The sequence below is a fragment of the Phalangium opilio genome, unplaced genomic scaffold (genome assembly GCF_054372755.1).
Source record: "Phalangium opilio isolate 3A_F unplaced genomic scaffold, DU_Popi_V2 ptg000094l_1, whole genome shotgun sequence".
Taxonomy (NCBI): domain Eukaryota; kingdom Metazoa; phylum Arthropoda; class Arachnida; order Opiliones; family Phalangiidae; genus Phalangium; species Phalangium opilio.
Window position 1 is genome coordinate 129685 of NW_028324199.1, and position 21119 is coordinate 150803.

General features: G+C 41.9%; 7 non-coding genes across 7 annotated transcripts; all 7 read right to left on the reverse strand.

Moving 5' to 3' along the window:
• Nucleotides 1–2: 2 nt before the first annotated feature.
• TRNAE-UUC (transfer RNA glutamic acid (anticodon UUC)) lies at nucleotides 3–74 on the reverse strand. The gene has a single exon. It is a non-coding gene; the product is annotated as a tRNA-Glu (tRNA).
• A 1391-nt stretch (nucleotides 75–1465) lies between these two features.
• On the reverse strand, nucleotides 1466–1537 carry TRNAE-UUC (transfer RNA glutamic acid (anticodon UUC)). Its single transcript has one exon. It is a non-coding gene; the product is annotated as a tRNA-Glu (tRNA).
• Nucleotides 1538–1753: 216 nt separating this feature from the next.
• Nucleotides 1754–1825, reverse strand: TRNAQ-CUG (transfer RNA glutamine (anticodon CUG)). Its single transcript has one exon. It is a non-coding gene; the product is annotated as a tRNA-Gln (tRNA).
• A 503-nt stretch (nucleotides 1826–2328) lies between these two features.
• Nucleotides 2329–2400, reverse strand: TRNAE-UUC (transfer RNA glutamic acid (anticodon UUC)). Its single transcript has one exon. It is a non-coding gene; the product is annotated as a tRNA-Glu (tRNA).
• Nucleotides 2401–3467: 1067 nt separating this feature from the next.
• On the reverse strand, nucleotides 3468–3539 carry TRNAE-UUC (transfer RNA glutamic acid (anticodon UUC)). The gene has a single exon. It is a non-coding gene; the product is annotated as a tRNA-Glu (tRNA).
• Nucleotides 3540–4632: 1093 nt separating this feature from the next.
• Nucleotides 4633–4704, reverse strand: TRNAE-UUC (transfer RNA glutamic acid (anticodon UUC)). The gene has a single exon. It is a non-coding gene; the product is annotated as a tRNA-Glu (tRNA).
• A 216-nt stretch (nucleotides 4705–4920) lies between these two features.
• Nucleotides 4921–4992, reverse strand: TRNAQ-CUG (transfer RNA glutamine (anticodon CUG)). The gene has a single exon. It is a non-coding gene; the product is annotated as a tRNA-Gln (tRNA).
• Between the last annotated feature and the right edge of the window lie 16127 nt (nucleotides 4993–21119).

Genomic DNA, 21119 nt, shown 5'->3' on the forward strand with positions numbered 1-21119 from the left:
GTCTCCGATACCGGGAATCGAACCCGGGCCTTCTGGGTGAAAGCCAGATATCCTAGCCACTAGACCATATCGGACTTGCTTAACCAAGTCTTAATTCTATTCATAGACCAATATCCTTAATTCTATTCTTGAAATGCGGTACAAAAGCACTCGCTCCGATACCGGGCCTTCTGGGTGAGAGCCAGATATCCTAGCCACTAGACCATATCGCACTGGTTTGAGCAATCCTAGATATTATTCCTATAAATGTGTCTTTTAATTTATTCTTTAAAAGCGGTACAAAGCACAGTCTCCGATACCGGGAATCGAACCCGGGCCTTCTGGGTGAAAGCCAGGTATCCTACCCACTAGACCACAACGGACTTGGCCAACCAAATCTTAATTCTATTCATAAACCTATATCCTTAAGTTTATTATTCAAAAACGGTACAAAGCACAGGCTCCGATACCGGGAATCGAACCCGGGCCTTCTGGGTGAAAGCCAGGTATCCTAGCAACTAGATCATGTCGGACTGTCTCGAACAACCCTAAATATTATAATTATAAATGTGCCTTTAAAATTATTCTTTAAAAGCGGTACAAAGCACAGTCTCCGATACCGGGAATCGAACAGGGGCCTTCTGGGCGAGAGCCAGATATCCTACCCACTAGACCACATGGACTGGTGTGAGCAACCCTAGATATTATTCCTATAAATGTGTCTTTAAATTTATTCTTTAAAGCGTTACAAATCACAGTCTCCGATACCGGGAATCGAACCCGGCCCTTCTGGGTGAAAGCCAGGTATCCTAGCAACTAGACCATGTCGGACTGTTTCGAACAACCCTAAATATTATAATTATAAATGTGTCTTTAAAATTATTCTTTAAAAGCGGTACAAAGCACAGTCTCCGATACCGGGAATCGAACAGGGGCCTTCTGGGTGAAAGCCAGGTATCCATCCCAAAAGACCATATCGGACTTGCTCAACCAAGTCTTAATTCTATTCGTAAACATATATCCTTAATTCTATTCTTGAAATGCGGTACAAACGCAGTCGCTCCGATACCGGGAATCGAACCCGGGCCTGCTGGGTGAAAGCCAGATATCCTAGCAACTAGACCATGTCGGACTGTTTCGAACAACCCTAAATATTATAATTATAAATGTGTCTTTAAAATTATTCTTTAAAAGCGGTACAAAGTACAGTCTCCGATACCGGGAATCGAACAGGGGCCTTCTGGGTGAAAGCCAGGTATCCTAGACACTAGACCACAACGGACTTGGTCAACCAAGTCTTAATTCTATTCTTGAAAACCGGTACAAAAGCACTCGCTCCGATACCGGTAATCGAACCCGGGACTTCTGGGTGAGAGCCAGGTATCCTAGACACTAGACCATATCAGACTTGCTCAACCAAGTCTTAATTCTATTCATAAACCTATATCCTTAAGTCTATTCTTGAAATGCGATACAAAAGCACTCGCTCCGATACCGGGAATCGAACCCGGGCCTTCTGGGTGAAAGCCAGATATCCTAGCCACTAGACCATATCGGACTTGCTTAACCAAGTCTTAATTCTATTCATAGACCTATATCCTTAATTCTATTCTTGAAATGCGGTACAAAAGCACTCGCTCCGATACCGGGCCTTCTGGGTGAGAGCCAGTTATCCTAGCCACTAGACCATATCGCACTGGTTTGAGCAATCCTAGATATTATTCCTATAAATGTGTCTTTAAATTTATTCTTTAAAAGCGGTACAAAGCACATTCTCCTATGCCGGGAATCGAACCGGGGCCTTCTGGGCCAGAGCCAGATATCCTACCCACTAGACCACATCGGACTGGTTTGAGCAAACCTAGATATTATTCCTATAAATGTGTCTTTAAATCTATTCTTTAAAGCGGTACAAAGCACAGTCTCCGATACCGGGAATCGAACCCGGGCCTTCTGGGTGAAAGCCAGATATCCTAGCAACTAGACCATGTCGGACTGTTTCGAACAACCCTAAATATTATAATTATAAATGAGTCTTTATAATTATTCTTTAAAAGCGGTACAAAGCACAGTCTCCGATACCGGGAATCGAACAGGGGCCTTCTGGGTGAAAGCCAGGTATCCTAGACACTAGACCACAACGGACTTGGTCAACCAAGTCTTAATTCTATTCTTGAAAACCGGTACAAAAGCACTCGCTCCGATACCGGTAATCGAACCCGGGACTTCTGGGTGAGAGCCAGGTATCCTAGACACTAGACCATATCAGACTTGCTCAACCAAGTCTTAATTCTATTCATAAACCTATATCCTTAAGTCTATTCTTGAAATGCGATACAAAAGCACTCGCTCCGATACCGGGAATCGAACCCGGGCCTTCTGGGTGAAAGCCAGATATCCTAGCCACTAGACCATATCGGACTTGCTTAACCAAGTCTTAATTCTATTCATAGACCTATATCCTTAATTCTATTCTTGAAATGCGGTACAAAAGCACTCGCTCCGATACCGGGCCTTCTGGGTGAGAGCCAGTTATCCTAGCCACTAGACCATATCGCACTGGTTTGAGCAATCCTAGATATTATTCCTATAAATGTGTCTTTAAATTTATTCTTTAAAAGCGGTACAAAGCACATTCTCCTATGCCGGGAATCGAACCCGGGCCTTCTGGGTGAAAGCCAGGTATCCTAGCAAGTAGATCATGTCGGACTGTTTCGAACAACCCTAAATATTATAATTATAAATGTGTCTTTAAAATTATTCTTTAAAAGCGGTACGAAGCACAGTCTCCGATACCGGGAATCGAACAGGGGCCTTCTGGGTGAAAGCCAGGTATCCTTCCCAAAAGACCATATCGGACTTGCTCAACCAAGTCTTAATTCTATTCATAAACCTATATCCTTAATTCTATTCTTGAAATGCGGTACAAACGCAGTCGCTCCGATACCGGGAATCGAACAGGGGCCTTCTGGGTGAAAGCCAGGTATCCTAACCACTAGACCACATCGGACTTGGTCAACCAAGTCTTAATTCTATTCTTGAAAACCGGTACAAAAGCACTCGCTCCGATACCGGTAATCGAACCCGGGCCTTCTGGGTGAAAACCAGATATCCTAGCAACTAGACCATGTCGGACTGTTTCGAACAACCCTAAATATTATAATTATAAATGTGTCTTTAAAATTATTCTTTAAAAGCGGTACAAAGCACAGTCTCCGATACCGGGAATCGAACAGGGGCCTTCTGGGTGAAAGCCAGGTATCCTAACCACTAGACCACATCGGACTTGGTCAACCAAGTCTTAATTCTATTCTTGAAAACCGGTACAAAAGCACTCGCTCCGATACCGGTAATCGAACCCGGGCCTTCTGGGTGAGAGCCAGGTATCCTAGCAACTAGACCATGTGGACTGTTTCGAGCAACCCTAAATATTATAATTATAAAGGTGTCTTTAAATTTATTCTTTAAAAGCGGTACAAAAGCACTGTCTCCGATACCGGGAATCGAACCCGGGCCTTCTGGGTGAAAGCCAGATATCCTAGCCACTAGACCATATCGGACTTGCTTAACCAAGTCTTAATTCTATTCATAGACCTATATCCTTAATTCTATTCTTGAAATGCGGTACAAAAGCACTCGCTCCGATACCGGGCCTTCTGGGTGAGAGCCAGTTATCCTAGCCACTAGACCATATCGCACTGGTTTGAGCAATCCTAGATATTATTCCTATAAATGTGTCTTTAAATTTATTCTTTAAAAGCGGTACAAAGCACATTCTCCTATGCCGGAAATCGAACCCGGGCCTTCTGGGTGAAAGCCAGGTATCCTACCCACTAGACCACAACGGACTTGGCCAACCAAATCTTAATTCTATTCATAAACCTATATCCTTAAGTTTATTATTCAAAAACGGTACAAAAGCACTCGCTCCGATACCGGGAATCGAACCCGCGCCTTCTGGGCGAGAGCCAGATATCCTACCCACTAGACCACATGGACTGGTGTGAGCAACCCTAGATATTATTCCTATAAATGTGTCTTTAAAATTATTCTTTAAAAGCGGTACAAAGCACAGTCTCCGATACCGGGAATCGAACAGGGGCCTTCTGGGTGAAAGCCAGGTATCCTTCCCAAAAGACCATATCGGACTTGCTCAACCAAGTCTTAATTCTATTCGTAAACATATATCCTTAATTCTATTCTTGAAATGCGGTACAAACGCAGTCGCTCCGATACCGGGAATCGAACCCGGGCCTTCTGGGTGAAAGCCAGATATCCTAGCAACTAGACCATGTCGGACTGTTTCGAACAACCCTAAATATTATAATTATAAATGTGTCTTTAAAATTATTCTTTAACAGCGGTACAAAGTACAGTCTCCGATACCGGGAATCGAACAGGGGCCTTCTGGGTGAAAGCCAGGTATCCTAACCACTAAACCACATCGGACTTGGTCAACCAAGTCTTAATTCTATTCTTGAAAACCGGTACAAAAGCACTCGCTCCGATACCGGTAATCGAACCCGGGACTTCTGGGTGAGAGCCAGGTATCCTAGACACTAGACCATATAAGACTTGCTCAACCAAGTCTTAATTCTATTCATAAACCTATATCCTTAAGTCTATTCTTGAAATGCGGTACAAAAGCACTCGCTCCGATACCGGGAATCGAACCCGGGCCTTCTGGGTGAAAGCCAGATATCCTAGCCACTAGACCATATCGGACTTGCTTAACCAAGTCTTAATTCTATTCATAGACCTATATCCTTAATTCTATTCTTGAAATGCGGTACAAAAGCACTCGCTCCGATACCGGGCCTTCTGGGTGAGAGCCAGTTATCCTAGCCACTAGACCATATCGCACTGGTTTGAGCAATCCTAGATATTATTCCTATAAATGTGTCTTTAAATTTATTCTTTAAAAGCGGTACAAAGCACAGTCTCCGATACCGGGAATCGAACCGGGGCCTTCTGGGCCAGAGCCAGATATCCTACCCACTAGACCACATCGGACTGGTTTGAGCAAACCTAGATATTATTCCTATAAATGTGTCTTTAAATCTATTCTTTAAAGCGGTACAAAGCACAGTCTCCGATACCGGGAATCGAACCCGGGCCTTCTGGGTGAAAGCCAGATATCCTAGCAACTAGACCATGTCGGACTGTTTCGAACAACCCTAAATATTATAATTATAAATGTGTCTTTAAAATTATTCTTTAAAAGCGGTACAAAGCACAGTCTGCGATACCGGGAATCGAACAGGGGCCTTCTGGGTGAAAGCCAGGTATCCTAACCACTAGACCACATCGGACTTGGTCAACCAAGTCTTAATTCTATTCTTGAAAACCGGTACAAAAGCACCCGCTCCGATACCGGTAATCGAACCCGGGCCTTCTGGGTGAGAGCCAGGTATCCTAGACACTAGACCATATCAGACTTGCTCAACCAAGTCTTAATTCTATTATAAAAAAATGTCTTGGTTTGGACCAAGGCCGAAAAAACAAACGATATGTCTGAGGTTTATCAATTGACTGAAGTTCAGATATTGCAATTTCTTTTTAAATTATTTTTATTCCTTTAATCCTTAATCGATATTTAATTCAATCAACTGATTTTTACTGTTAATCGATCTATTCCCTCTAAATTAATTTAAAAAATGACATATCTACGCTTTTTCAAGAATAATTCCATTTTCCGAAAACATTTTATCATGAAATTTATTATTTTGAAGGGAGTACGTGTTGGGGGATGAATATTGAATATTTCAAATATAATACTAAGTGTCTAAAAAGAGCAAGCGATATTTGATATAACTCGAAAGGAAAATGTAAATATTTAATAGTGGATGCATATATTGGGGACACGAATTTATACATTTAACTTCGAATATCGAAATGTTACATTTTTTGTCGCGACTATGAAGGAAAGGTTGCACTGTAGTTTCCCTCTCCGAAGTTCAAAGCTTCTTGGCCATAACTCAATCTAGATTTGGAACGTCATCACGGCAAATAACATTGCTGGCGCTACTTGTAAACCGGTTACGTATTACGCGTAATCATTTTATCAGGCGTAGAGACCATTTCGGAAAACACACAGGGGCGAGGCGTCCATTGGGGTATTCTTCCTTGCACCAAGGGCCATCGCCAGACGACGCCAAAGATCACTACAGGCGGGAGGCTAGTCAACTCGCAGTGCCTATAGCGGTGCTTCTAGGCAAGAGGGAGAAGACCCCAATGACGGCATCGCCCCTGGGTTTTAGTTTCTCCTTATGTAATTTCTGTATGATCGGTCCTTGGCACAAGTGGTGAAGTATGATGTGTTCAACCATTTTATTTCTGCTGAGAAGTATTTCTTTTTATGTAATCTTTACCCTTTCCTTTGGCTATATTTATACCGATATCATATTTTTCCAGTGCACAAAAGGAGAGCTACCTATTAAAAGAAACCTTAAAGGACCAAGGTTGTTGCTTTGTCTTAAGTAGACGACATAAGTTTATAAATTAGTTTCAGCCAAAAAAATTGTTTATCATAATTTCTTGAACATCAGTTTCCTGAGCAACTTACATCCGTTTTTAACTTTCTTGGTGCAAACTTGAAAAATTGTCAAGCCAGCAAGAATTAAAACTGTGTCCGTCAAGGTGCTTAGAAGTTAGTGAGCATCGACACGAAATCCCTTCAAAATAATTAATTTCATGATAAAATGTTTTCGGAAAATGGAATTATTCTTGAAAAAGCGTAGATATGTCATTTTTTAAATTAATTTTGAAGGAATAGATCGATTAACAGTAAAAATCAGTTGATTGAATTAAATATCGATTAAGGATTAAAGGAATAAAAATAATTTAAAAAGAAATTGCAATATCTGAAACTTCAGTCAATTGATAAACCTCAGACATATCGTTTGTTTTTTCGGCCTTGGTCCAAACCAAGACATTTTTTTATAATATCTGCTCTCGAAGTTGAAGACGCAAGCTGGATGGCGCGCATAATTCCCCCCCTTGCTTTGCTACTCAGCCTTTCTTTTCGCTTGCGCGACCACCAGCTTGGGTCCTCAACAGTGCGTTGTATCACACCTCCTCGGTGGTGAGAGCTGGTCAACCACTGCGTTTTGTGGGCTGAGTTGATACGCGCCCTTCCCAAGCCAAGGTGTGCAGGTAACGTGCTGAGGGCTGTGTGGTACCGGGGAAGTTAATCTACGGTATCTCGAACGGTCCCCTCGGGGCACCAGGCGAAACCCCGTTGTAATTAGCCTTCCACCCGGGTTGAGGACTACCGGGTGGTGACCTTTTACTTGCCTCATTACTCGTGGGATCTCTATGGATTCTCTAAAAACTAAAACTAAAAACAAACCTGGGCATGGAGCCGGTTCTACCGGTACCCAGCCTTCTCTCAGGGAAGGAGGTAACTCCCAACCTGCTTCTGGGCGTGATGCTGCCTCTGGCAGCAACCACCCGCAATCGGCGGAAGGCCAAAAGTCACCTCCTGCTCCTCAATCGGGTTCTACCAGGTTGAGTGAGGCTAATAGGAGGCGCAAGGCCAACCGCCGAAGAAAACAATCCCAAAAAGATGGCCAGAACTCTGCACTGGGTGCAGGAGATACGGGCCGAGATGGGACTCCTGTACCTTCGGGTGCTGGGAGTAACGTCTTGGGTACGGACTCTACGCCTGGTGCAAGAGAAGCTACCATCCTTTCTGGAAAGAGAGCTAGGGCTGAGGACCCTGATCCCTCGCCTAGCTTACAAGCTGCGGCGTCAAAGAAGACCAAGTCTTACTGCGACGTCGCTAGTATTGTCAAGATGGCCATTGTTAAAGATGGCTATCCGACCAATGCGGTCACGGAGGAGGACGTTGTTCCCATCCAGGCCGCTATACTTGACGCACTGGACGCTGAGCTTTCTTCGGGAAGCTCGCTGCCGCGTCCTCTCAATTTCCACATCATGGCTGGGGCCATGATCTATTCTTGTGGGGATTCTGCGACCGGCGATTGGCTCGTGAAGGTGCTACACCATAATGAGCGTGCCTTAGGGGGAACACGGCTTTCAGTAATGAAGGCCAGTGAACTCCCGAAGCCGTTCAAGGTGTCCTTCCGGACCAAGGACCGTAGCACCACTGATCCGGCGGCTCTTCTCCGGCGATTGAAGGCCTACAACGGTAGGTTTCTGACCGACTGTTGGCGGTGCCTGAAGTCGTTCGATGAGAAGAGCACCAGACGCTGGATCTTCTTAATTGATGGCTCCTCCATGGAGGCCATCAAGGAGGCCGGCTTCGAGGGTCTTACTGGCGTGGATGTCGGGACTTTTAAAGTCCTGAATGCGCCTAAGGACCCTCTCCAGAATGCCCTTGAGGCTTCGGAAGAAGAAGGCAACACTGCAGCCAGCGTGAGTGGGGAGCTGGCAGCAAATATTGCTGGCATTAATTTAGAGCCATCCCTTCCAGATAGCTCAGACATAGACCTCGGGACAGAGTCCGACTTTTTGAAGGACTCTGATACCGAGAGGACCCACGCTCCTGTCACTAGGATGGAGTTAGGGGCCGAGGGTGCTGCTGGTGGAGGCGTGGGACATACCGGTCTTGGATCGGGACTCCGCGCTACCGCCAAGCAGTAGCCGGGGCCGCCTCTCTTCCTGCGATATGAGCATCAAGGTTATCCAGATCAACCTGCATCACTGCAAAGCAGCCTCGGCAGTTTTATGCCGGAGGTTTGCCTTAGAGGGCCTGGATGTGGCCCTCATTCAGGAACCTTGGATTCATAATGGTAAAATCCTTGGTTTAAAGAATGCAGGTAATATCTCTTATGACTTTACCTCACCCAACCCCAGGGCGTGTGTTCTGACCAGGAAGGGTCTTGATATCCTTCCGCTTCCGAACTACCTCACTAGGGATACTGCTGTGATTAAGGTAATGCCCTCCTCTTTTGGAGAGGCAACAGGCCTTACCATGGCGTCCGCTTACTTTCCCCATGATGCCACGGGTTCCCCTCCACCACAGGAGGTTGTCGCTCTTGTCGACCGCTGTGAGAGGCAGGGGGACAGGCTCATTTTGGGCTGTGATGCCAATGCCCACCATGTCACGTGGGGCAGCAGTGACTGCAACAGACGTGGTGATGAACTGCTTGAATATCTGGTCGGTACGAACCTGCATATTCTCAACAGGCACAATGAGCCAACCTTCGTTACTTCTAACAGAAAGGAGGTCATTGATGTCACCCTGGCCACAGACAATATCAGTCTGTCGGTTTCCAACTGGCATGTGTCTAATGAACCGTCTCTTTCGGACCATAGGCACATCTGCTTCTCGGTTGCGGTCAAGTCAACTTCGGTTAAGACGGAACTGCGTAACCCCCGTCGGACCGACTGGTCCGGCTACAGGGAGGAACTTCGCCTCCTTCTCAGAGGTAATGCTCCAAAGCTTTCCTCGGTGCTGGAATTTGATTCGGCAGTTGATCTCATGCAACAAGCCATTATCGATTCCTACCACCACAACTGTCCAGCGAAGCTTGCCAGCCGGCTAAGGCTCGTTCCTTGGTGGAATACGGAACTTGGCAAGCTTCGCAAGCTCACTCGGAAACTCTTTAATAGGGCTAAGAGGACTGGGGACTGGACTATTTATAGACAGACCCTCAATAAGTATAATAAAGCCATCCGGGAGGCCAAGAGGAACTCCTGGAGGGACTTTTGCGGTAGCATCTCTGATGCCCCCGCTACTGCCAAAATCATGAAGATCCTGGCTCTTGATAACACTCACCAGCTCAGCACCATCAAGGTGGCAGATGGTGAGTTTACCAAGTCAGGGACTGATACCCTTTAGCATATGCTTAAGGTACACTTCCCGGACTCCAAGGCCTTTGACCTCACAGGCACCGGCGCTCCCCCCGTGCACTTTCGGAGAGCGCACAGGGCGGACTGGGGCATCGCCAATAAGGTAGTTACATACTCTAGACTTCAGTGGGCTGTAAACTCGTTTCAGCCTTACAAGTCCCCTGGCCCAGATGGCGTCTTTCCCGCCCTCCTCCAGGAATGCATAGACGCCATTGGCCCTTATCTGTGCAGGATATTTAGAGCCTGCATTGCTCTGGCGCATATTCCAGATGTCTGGAAGCGCTCGAAGGTTATCTTTATTCCCAAACCTGGGAAGACGAGCTATCTTGAGGCTAAGGCATTTAGACCTATCTGTCTTACCTCTTTCTTCCGAAAGACTTTAGAGAAATTGGTGGACAGGTATCTGCGGGATGGTGTTCTTTCCCACACACCCCTGTCCACTTTTCAGTTTGCCTATCAGAAAGGCAAATCCACAGAGACGGCGCTTCATGGCATTTTGAACTGCCTTGACAGGGCCATCGAGTTCAAGGAGATGTATTTGGCCATCTTCCTTGATATTGAGGGTGCCTTTGATAGGGTCTCTAGTGAAGTCATCCTTCGCGCTGCGGAGCGGTTTGGTATTGACGACACTTTGTGTCGTTGGATAAAATCCATGCTCACGTATCGCAGGGTGACGGCGTCTCTTCTCGGGGAAACCTTGGAGATCTCCACCGACCGTGGCTGTCCTCAGGGAGGGGTTCTTTCCCCTCTTCTTTGGTGCCTGGTGGTGGATGAGCTGCTGGGTCGACTCGGGGAGAGGGGATGTCACTGTTTTGGCTATGCGGATGACATCGCAGTGATTGTTACAGGGAGGTTCCCTATAACTATCGCTGCACTGATGAAATCTGTCTTGCATGATGTTGAGGATTGGTGTAGGGGTGTTAACCTAACCGTCAATCCCAACAAGACTGTCCTTATACCGTTTACTCGGAAAAGGACTAATGACCTATTCAACGATATTTCCTTCTTTGGACAGGTTTTAAAGAAGTCCTCCGAGGTCAAATACCTTGGCGTGACTTTCGATGCCAAGCTTACTTGGAAGTCCCACCTTGATCTGAGTATCAAGAAGGCCAAAATTTTATTTTGGCGTTTAAGAAGTTCAGTCAGCAAGTCCTGGGGCTTAAGCCCTAGCGCTGTAAACTGGATTTATACCAGGATCATCAGGCCATTGGTCTCCTATGGAGCTCTTGTCTGGTGGCCCAGGGTTCGCCTTAAAACAGCCCAAGATGAACTACGCAAGCTTCAAAGGCTGGCGTGCATCGGTATCACGGGGTCCATGAGAACAGCCCCCACAGCTTCTCTGGAAATCCTTCTCAATATGCTTCCTCTTCACCTTTTTATTGAGGAAGAAGCTATTATGGGAGCCTGTAGGCTTAACAACCTCGGCTGGTGGAAGCCCAAGCATTGGGACTTCAGTCACACCAAGCTTTTCAGTGAGTACAGCAGTACTGAGCCATCACTCGTGATGGTCTCAGATAAGTCTGTTATATCATACCACTTCGACAAGCCCTTCAGCGTGCACTTTCCCAGTCGCGCTGATTGGGAGACAACCCCAGCCCTCGGGACTGGGGGGGAGTCCGTCTGGTTCACGGACGGCTCTAAGACGGACTCTGGAGTTGGTGCCGGGGTCTACTGCTTGACCAAGAAGTTTGGTTTTTACGAGAGCCTTGGCAACTATGCCAGCGTTTTCCAGGCGGAAATCATGGCCATTTGTTTATGCGCGGATTTCTGCAACAAGAAAAACTATCGCGGACGGACGATTCAGATCTATTCGGATAGTCAGGCCGCCCTCAAGGCGCTGAATCAGTGCCTTGTTGATTCCAGACTGGTGCTCAGCCGTCTGGATCTGCTGGGTTCTTTGGCTGCCCGCAACATGGTTCAATTGCTGTGGGTGCCAGGGCACTGCGGATACCTGGGCAATGAGAGGGCTGATATGTATGCCAAAAGTGGGGCTGAGGCGAAGTTCTCCGGACCAGAGCCTGCGGTTCCCATCCCCCATGGCATCATTCGCCATAGGATTCACTGCCGGATGTCTGCACTTCAACTGCAGCTCTGGTTTGACATGGATGGACAGAGACAGGCCAAGGAGTTTGTCCCGGGTCCTTCTATCACTAGGGCAAAGGAACTGCTTGCCCTCACCAAAAACAAAATTAGGCTGGTCACCAGTCTCCTCACTGGACACTGCCGGCTGAATAGACACCTGCACTTATTGGGCATCGTTGATGACCCACTCTGTAGGTTCTGCCGGGAGGTAGAGGAAACCTCCTCCCATATCCTCTGTAGCTGCGACTACCTCGCGGCCATGAGGTTCGAGCATTTCGACATGCATACTATGGAACCTCACCAGTTCTCTACTGTCTCGGCCAATCGGATTCTCCGATTCATCGAGGCGACAGGACTCTTCGTAGTCTAACAAGCTCGGGGCGCACAATATACCCTTGGTATCGGTGCTCGGCGCGGCGACGCGCCACCCCCTTCAACAATAACAATATAATAACAATAATATCTGTCCCTTCAGTCTTAATGTAATTTAAATTTGAATAATTTTATGTTTTTTGTACCGACATACATTTGGGCTTGATCTATTTCTAATAGCTTAAAGAAGTACTTAAGTATCGTTAATTATATTAACTTATATCCAATAACATAGTTTTCGATAAGCATATAATTTTGTACTTTATATATGAAGTTAGTTCAAAAATGACAGTATTTGAAATGCAGAATAAAAATTTTTATTTGTTGTGTACACTCTATATACATATATGAATGAGAATTTTTGAGGCAATGCATCATGAGTAGAAGTGCTAGAATAAGATGTCTATATACTTTTAACGGTGTAAATCAGCTTCAAGAGAGAGGAAAAGGAGATTAAAACGGTCAGAGGGAAAGAGGTTTGTCTAGGCGCGTGCTCGGAAGATTATGACCTTGTATCTTTTAGCGGATATGAAAAAGTAAGTATGGCCCTAGACACGTGTGACCCACATTGCATTGCTGGCAAGGGAAAAAAATGCCCCCCCCCCATTCACCCGTATACTAGAGGATATTTCAGTAAAAGAAAATCGATTGAATCAGGAGAGATCACAAGTAATAGGGCTTAATTATGGGCTAGATCCCCTTGTTTTGTTTGGCAGCATTATATAATTTAATGTTGCTAGATTTAATTGGCTGGTGATTTTGCGAACTATGTTAATGATATATTGAAATTAAAACGGAAAAGTTACATTTTGGAATATTCGTAAGCGTTTCTCGTTTGCGGGGAATATTTAGCAATAGCAATAGACGGCAGGGAATTTGTTTCTTTGGGGTTTGTGGATAATTTCTAAATAACTATAACTATTTCCTTTAACTTGTATGAATTTCAAAATTGCTGGAATTTAATTCGCAATAGTGAAGTTATGAAATTTGTTTTAGATTAGTTTTGTAGAACTCTCAAACCATGAAATTATAATAAAGTTCCTACTTAATATTTGAATGGAGTATTTGCTAGATAATTTATATTTTCCTTTGTATCTCCGTTATATTTCAACAATTACTTTCTATTCTTTTCCCTACAATTTATTCCAAGTTTTTTCCCTGCAATTTCATTATTTTCTCGGTAACATTTTACACCAATATCTGCGTATATTTCAAGGGCAAATTTCCTATGTTTCCTTAATTTACCACTTTTTATTGATGACCCTGTGCAACGCCAGTTTTGCTGGGTTCTCTTTAAAAAAGAGAGACTTTCTCTAGAAGGATGATTGAGACAAGATAATTTACAAGATAATTTATATTTCTATGCAATTATTTCTGGTTGGTTTATTTTTAATATGCGGAATGAATTAAATTTAAGCTGCTTTGTATCACAGGATGATAAGCCAGGAAGGTACTATGACATTGCCCCTTATTGTGTGTTTCACGTAATTTACATCTACTGGACAATAAGATTGGCTGTATGAAATTCTAATAATAAATAAAGTCAAATGATCCAAACCCTACTAAAAATCTATTCAATAATTAAGTTTAATTCTGTTCTTACAATTAAAATTATTTCCAATTTACAACTTGTCATAGTTGAAATTACTGGAACAGAAGTTTGTACGCAGTAAGTGTTATTTGCCACAGATAATCAATTAGTATTGATCAAATTCTAGCGGAACAAGTGTTTTAAAGTGTCGAGTAAATAGAAAAATAATTACTTGATGAAGGAAAATATGCTTACGTATTATGAAGCACTCTACGCTGGTAGCGCTAACTTAAAAGTGATCTGGAAAATATGTTAATGAATGATCTTATCCCCTACTTTGGCTAGAATGGAATACTGACACTATTCACAACAATTTTGGCGGATAAGCACACGCCAACGTCAAAAATAGCAAAAATGTAACACACTGTATCTATCACAATTTCCGAAGTGGTTTAACGTTGTTAATTCAACGCATATGTAACAAGTTGGGAAACCAAAATAAACCTCTCCGAGCCGAGACGAATTTACTTTCCAAACACAGATCCGCCAGCCAATGAGACAAACCGGAAATACATAGTTCTAATCGGCGAGGTATTGCCATGATCATTTGTAAAGTCTAAAGCGCTTAGTAATTCCCTGCGTATCCTCAAAAATTCTAATGAGGACCTAATATCTATCACTTAAATGTGTATTTAACTTTCGGCTCACTCTGAACCGTTAAGACCTCCTATAAGAGGGCATGAAACAAGGTCAATTCTTATCTCATAGACCCAGTCGTTTCAACACGTATGGAGAGATGAAGTATTAACATCCTTATTATTTAATGAAGCTAAAAGTTACGTTTACACTATATATAAATGTAGTAAAGATGAATTAAAAAGTAAACACCCAATTTTAAATGTTAATATCAAAAGATGTTCATGGAATATTGAGATGAAACAGAGCTTTATACCTAAACAACTACTAAATGAATCGTAATTCCGAAAAATATTTAAGTATTTCCATTTAATATTCTGCAAAAAGAAAATGTTATCGTTTTGTAAGAGATCTTTTCATCCTACTCGCTTTATATTAACTTTGATATGCGTGTTGTGTTTCGATTCAGATGCAATCTTCATTACTCGTTCTATATTAACTCTCACTTGTGTCAGTAAGTACAGACTAGTATCCATGTGGGATGGACGCAAACTGCGAACGCGGTCACGTGGGGTCTGACAGACAGACAGACACACAGACACACAGACACACAGACAGACAGACACGGCCGGTGTAATACCTCTCCGTGACATACGTCACTCGGAGAGGTAAAAATGCGTGTTAAACGTTTTTGATGAACACTGATGTGAGTCATGGATCTTTAAGCAATGCCGCCACGGTCCATGATTTTTACAGACTCGAAACGGGTAGTAATGACATTTTTTTACTTCAAACTATGGATGTTGATAAAAATCAGTCCGAATAAACCATTAATGCAGTGTTTATGACTAAGTTCAAACTAAGAGCATAACACGAAGCAGACGATACACCGAAGATGGTTTGGAATTTTTTCTTTTTTTTTTGCTCCGTTTATTATGTCGAGCTAGGACCAAAGAAAAGGTCTTACAGCTTCGAAACTTTGTGAAGATACATATGTACGCTATACATGATATAGGGAATATAATACAAAAATAATAGAAGTTTCGGATTGGAAAATAATACCGTTTTCCATAAGCTCCTATACAGTATTAAATTACATGTATTTAATGCAATAGGGACTTGGCAGTACTACGTCATGCAACGTCACTCTACCTTCCACTAGTGCTAAAAAACATACCAGGAGGAGGGGCTTATATAGCTTTCATTCTGTTAAAAAAACATACCATAATGGCGCTGGGGGCGGAGCGGAGTTAAGCCTGAATTGCCAAGTCCCTATTTGAAATTTACTTTCGTTTTCAATCCTAGATAATTACTCCATAGAAACAACCATTGTAAGTAACATGGCATATGTAAAATGTTCCTTAGACCTGGCATAGAGTATAAATACTAGCTTGGAGAAGTTCCAGCTAAAACTTTCCATCGAGCTTACAGGAGCAGGTTTCGTCGTTGAGCGCTTGATCGAGTTGCCTAAATAGGCCGCCCAATGACTGCAAGAAATTAATTTTTGATCTACATGTGAACTAAACTGAACTCGATATGAAGTTCGTCCGACCACGTTCTGCTAGTTCAGACGGGTAAGACAAAGACATTCACTTTACTCGTGAAAGGTTATAGGTAAGCCTGATTACATTTTCCAGAGTTTAAGTTTTAATTTTTTTCAGTTGTGGAATTTGCTAAGCAGCGTTTCAGTTGGCTTGGGTTTGACGCTTTTCTAAAGCGGACTAAGCTGTACATTGCTGTTCCTTAGCGTCTTTTTAAAGGTAAGGAATTTTTTCTTATTCATTGTCTGTGTTTTGTTTGAATTTGTGTTTTATATGAGAAACCTTTTTTCGTGGTTCAACAGAGAAACCTTTTTTCGTGGTTCCACAGAGAAACCTTTTTTCGTGGTTCAACAGAGAAACCTTTTTTCGTGGTTCAACAGAGAAACCTTTTTTCGTGGTTCAACAGAGAAACCTTTTTTCGTGGTTCAACAGAGAAACCTTTTTTCGTGGTTCAACAGAGAAACCTTTTTTCGTGGTTCAACAGAGAGGGAGTCCTTTCTTGCTTTAAAAAAAGCCTTTCTGGGTCTGAAAGAGAACTAAAATGGTTTGGCAACGTGCTAAGAAACAAAAAAATCGCTTAAAATATTTAAAGCCAATTGCGTTGAAAGACCAAGCTCAGGCTAGGGCGAATAAGATTTTGGAAAACTCTGCATCAAACCGAGTTAGGTGTAAAAGGTACTATATAAAAAAACAGCTCTCTCAGAGTAAAAAACCAAGTGATGGACTCAATTGTAAGTCTTTATTGACAAGTTCAACAAAAATTGAAAAGGATTTGCAGGCCCCTAAAATAGGTGCCACTTCTCGACAAAGTAAAGGTGGTGCAAACCCTGCCAACTATTATGTTAAGAAAATCTCCTTCAACAAAGGAATTTTTAAAACCAAATATAAAAAGATGATTGCCGAAAGTTTCAAGCGATTTTTGATCACGCAACTTACGGAACGTTTGCTGACGACAAAAACTCCTGCTTATTCATGTAAAAAGCAAAGTTCCAAATTCACATCCCACAAACTCCAATGCCAGTTGCTATCTGGAAAAACATTTCACTTAAAAAGGCAAATATATTCGGCATTCCAGGCAAGACGTTCGTTACTTATTGAAGATTTCAAAAGTTTTGCCAAGAAAGTGCAAGAAATTGGATTGGTAGATAGTGACAATTTTAAATAAATAAAATAATTTAAAACGAAAAAAAAATAAATAAATTATAAACACTTTTGGTTACAAAAATTATAATAACGAAAAAAATTGTAATATGAAAAAAAGTATTTAAAGTAATGGGAAGAACAAAATTTCTTGTTTTAGAAAATTATCACAATTATTAAAAAAAATGATAATTAAAAAAAACTATTCTTTGTTGATTTCGACACTGCAGTAAAATTAATATATATTATTAAATATTGGTATAGTCTAAAGCAAAATTATCAAACAATTATGCACACGTTTTAAAATTAAGAAGACTAATTTGTTAAAGGGAGTATGAAGTGGTCATACCATAGAACCATTTTTTTATAAAATTAATATTTTTAAAATACCATCAAAATCTTTGATAAAATTTACACCTAATTCTACTGTCAATTTATTTTTTATTATTTTTAAAAGTTTCCAAAGTCGATTCTTTAAGTTTAAGAATTAATTTTTGGTTGTCTGACCATTTTATTCTCCCTTTTAAAGATAAAAAATTAATGTTTTGTCAACTAATGGAAAGCTTTCGTCTTTTAAAATCAGATTCAATTCCTTCTGATACAGTAGAAAAAGTATTGATAAAATAAGCTCAAAACGTTTTTTGGTAAAATTTCCATGTAGACCATTCCATTAAATACTCGCCGAGAAACCAACGCATAGGGGAAGGGCCGCCATATTAGGAGAGTTCCCTTGAGCCAAGAGGCAACACCAGATGGTGCTCGCGTTCGCTACACGCGGGAGTCCAGTCGACTCATACTGGCGCTTGTAGTGCTTCTTAGCGCGAGGGAACTAGCGTAATATGACGGGCCGGCCCATGTGCTGCTTATTTTTCCTATGGCATTACAGGAATGGTCTATTGGTCATCTATCTCCGACCTTATTATTTATTTGTGCCCAACACTTAATTTTAAGTATTTTTTAGGTTAATTTAAGGCATAGCGCGGCTCCAGTGCATCCCCTACAAGGTGACTTTCCTCACCTTATACATGGAGGTATACATGCAGGTATCCCTCTAGCTTTGCCAAGCCAAAAGTGGAGTTCGTAAGGAAAGTCAACTTGTAGGGGATCCACTGGAGCCGCGCCATGCTTTAATAATTTAGAATGTCCTCAGCTAATACTAGTCATAAAAGTTTGATAGAATCCCTCTAGTAGAACCTGTAAAGCAACTTACGAATCCAACTCCTCCTCCAATTTTCGGATTTGCTCTTCCTCTTCAGCGGCGTCCCGCTGTCGGCCTTGAGGACCGGCCACCACCTCGAGGAGGGCGCCACCTCCGACCCCGCCGCCCCCTCAAACTCCGTCCCCACCTGGGACCCCTCCGCCCTCTCCAGCTGCATCCCCTCGGCCTGCATCGGCAGGGGTATCTGGGACCCCTCCGCCCCGACCTCCATCCCCTCCCCCTCGGCCTACATCGGCTGGGGTACCTGGGAGCTCTCCGCCGCGCCTTGCGGGCGCGCTTGTTGACTTCGTGGGCCTGTTTTATTAATAATAAAATTTTAGAATACGGGCATTTGAAAATTTATATCGTTTAGCAATGAATAAAGTACTATACCATGTCGGCCCCAGCAATCTCGTGCTAGGTGGCCGTAGCGTTGGCAGTGATTGCCGCGGCGTCTTCTGCCGCTGCCGCCACTACGGCCACAATTTTGAGCCCGACTCAACCCTTCCGGGCCCTCGCCCTCTGCTGGGCCCACGCCCTCGCCCTCTGCTGGGCCCACGCCCACGCCCTCTTCTGGGCCCACGCCCACGGCCCGTTTCACTGGGAGGGGCACCGCCCTGGTTAAAATTTACGTTTACGGTGGAATTCGCACCGGTCACCGTAAAATATCTATCCATATTGAAACTAAATTTGGAAATAAAGAATTTTGAAATGAAATTTCGTGGGAACTCTGGTGTGGAAGGAGCGTAGGTTTTTGCGCCAAATTACATGTTATAATTTTAGTGTAACAACAGTTTTTGAAACCAAGTACTATTTATTATTCAGACGAGGATTAGAAACCCGTTAGAATAAAGCAAAGTTTGTTTCATAAAATGATATTTAGTTAGTGCCATATAACACAGAATCTTTTTCATGGGAAACAATTACTACGGTTTATGAAACAATGTGGTTTAATGTACAAGGTTTCTAATCCTCGTCTAAAAAGGGCATTATACAAAAACGTGGTATAATAAATGAAACCTTGGTAAGTATCAAATCACGATTAATCTTTTTCATGTCAAACACTGTCCACAGTTTCATTATACCACATTTTTTATTATACCCGCTTCAGACGAAGTGTAAAAACCTGGTTTACCTGATATAATAAACCGAAGTTTGTTTCATGCAGAGCTGTGCTAATTAGCTGACTACTAATTGAATTAGAATTAGCAATTAGGTAAATATTTATGAACTAATTAATTAACCAATTAGCAATTAGGTAAATATTTATGAACTAATTAATTAACCAATTAGCAATTAGACATAGAAACTAATTAAATTCAATTAGAAATTAGCCATTTATTTATCAAACTAATTAATTAGAATTACTAATTTCCAATTAATTACTTGTCTAATTAAGGAAAAAAAAGAAACCATAAGTAAACATAAAAGTTTAAAAGTGCCCATGGATTTAGTACTTTGGTAATGCAAAGTTTAATGTTTTAATGCTATTAAAAAACGGGTACGGAAGCCGTGAATTATTCACGAAAAATGAGACAAGCCTCGAGCCTTCCGTCATGTTAAAATTTCTCTCATTTCTTCATTTTCTTGCCACAGTTCCTATAATGGACTCTTAAGTAGTAAATCCATGGACATTGCTATAAATTCGAGTAGGAAAAACAGTCGAAATTTCGAAATGGGACAGTTATGATTTACGAAATTTTCTACTAGTACTAGAATTCTCTCATGTTTTGAGGAGCTGAAATATTTAGAGTAGCACTAAGGTTTTCTCATCGATATAATGAGGCCGTTTTCATATTCAAATAGATGAATCGAGAGTTAATTCCTCGATTTTTAGTTTTTACTAAATTAAAAGAATAATTGAAAATCCAATTGGCTAATTAGTTAATCCTAAATCTAATTAAATTTTAATTAGATAATTACCTTTCCTATTCATACTAATTAATTAGAATTACTTCTTAATTAGCACTAAGGTAATTAAAATTCAATTACCATTTTCAATTAGTAAATATTGCTAATTAATTAGAAACTCAATTAGCTAACTAATTAATAAGCACAGCTCTGGTTTCATGAACTGTGTGCCAAACCTAAACTAAAAACAGTTTATGAAATAAACTTTAGATTATTAAGCCAGGTTTTAATGCCCTCTTCAGACGAGGATTAACCAACCAAAGTTTGTTTCATAAATTGTGGTTAGTGAGAAATTGCATTGAATCTTCGTGTGAGACAATATCCACGGTTTATGAAACAAACTTTGGTTTGTTATAACATTAATACCCCCATCAAACGAGGTTTAAAAACATGGAATGCTAAACAAAAGCTTTTTTTCAATAATTGACGTTAGCGCCAAATTACATTGAATTTTTTCGTGTCAAACACTAAGCACAGTTTATGAAAATATCTTTGGTTGGCAACACAAGGTTTTTACACTTCATCCGACGAGGGCATGTCGCGGCATGATTCATGCTCTCTTCAGATAGCTGCAATCGCGCAGTTGAAACGGACAAAGTAAGCAGCGGTCATTAGCCAAGGCTTAATATCTACTATATGGTTAAAAAACGTTTTAAAAGATTTAAACGATTTATTGTAAGATATAAACTATGTGTCGCGTAGAGAGTGTAAAATAAGATATTCTCTGCATAAAATTATATAATTTTTTACTAAATTTTTAATTTAAAATCGGAAGGAAATAAAATAAGAAGCTCCTTATTAAAGTCACTTACTTGTTTTTTCGCGTCCTAAAAGAGAAATGACTGCGTTCAGCAATCATCAGTTCACGAATGCACCGGTTTACTACGGCATCATTATTCTCTTTATGGTA